Raw genomic sequence first — 1,132 nt, 5'->3', positions numbered from 1 at the left:
ATTACTATGCTTATTCTCATGCTATTACCATGCCAATGTCTATCATTTAATTTGCATTCCTAGGTTAGTTATCATACGTTCCGTGTTAAATTGAGATTAGGAAAACCTCATACCCATTACATTTTTATTCTCATTCTCATTGTTATTGTGGTTGAGTCTGCTTCATATTAGTAGTCTTGGCTGAAATAGTTAGTTCAAATTCATGCGTTTTACTTCTTCAAATTCATTTACCTATTATTTTTATTCTTTATATTACAGGCTTTTAATGTCGTCTTCACGAGGAAAGAAAACCGCTGTACCTACCTTGAAGAAGAGGAAGGGAGCGTCATCTTCCGCGGGTCCAACCACGAAAATTCATCACCCTCTCCTGCAGTTCCCCCGAGGGCCCCAAAAAGAGCTTTTCCAAATACTTCAGGCCCGACCCTTAATTGCGGGCCACTGCATCGACTGAGCTGCAGTAGAACAAGTTCAGATAGCTGATGCGATTCGGGCCCTCTTAACCACCGACCCATGGGAGCTGTTCTTTGGGATCATCGAACCAACATACCTTGAGCTCACGATGGAACTATGCTCAACGTTCCATCTTCAAACCATAATGACAAATTACGATGATCCCAGCACGGTCCAGTTTCACCTAGGCGGGTTAGTCCACCAGCTAAGAGTCTTAAAGTTCGGTGCTACACTAGGCTTATATACGGAGGAGTTTAAGGAGGGAAATGAACTACATGCTCTCACTCCCTACATACATTTTTCTCCCTCGAAGTGCTGGCACACTTTGGCCCCTACCGCAGCCTCCTACAATCCTAGCCACTCCAAGGCATTAGTTCTCCCACCATCCCTGAAGTACCTACATGCCATTTTAGCTCACACGATTACAGGGAGGCGAGAGAGCACTGGCATCGTCAACACTCACGACGCTTACTTCTTATGGTGTATGTCATATGAGGAGGTCATCGACCTTGCCTACTTCATCGCCCTCGCAATTCAGCACCAAACGAGTGGCATAGGAAGGTGGTCATCTCCATTAAACCCTATGTAACGCGATTAGCTTGACACTTCGGGCTCCTCGACACCGCGGCCCAAGAATCATCCTTGACCTTCATTGGCCAGATGTCTCCACAAGGCATCTCAA

Source organism: Gossypium hirsutum, chromosome A08 (genome assembly GCF_007990345.1).
Source record: "Gossypium hirsutum isolate 1008001.06 chromosome A08, Gossypium_hirsutum_v2.1, whole genome shotgun sequence".
In the NCBI taxonomy this organism is placed as follows: domain Eukaryota; kingdom Viridiplantae; phylum Streptophyta; class Magnoliopsida; order Malvales; family Malvaceae; genus Gossypium; species Gossypium hirsutum.
The sequence above is the reverse complement of the archived record's forward strand: the minus strand, read 5'-3'. Positions refer to the sequence as shown.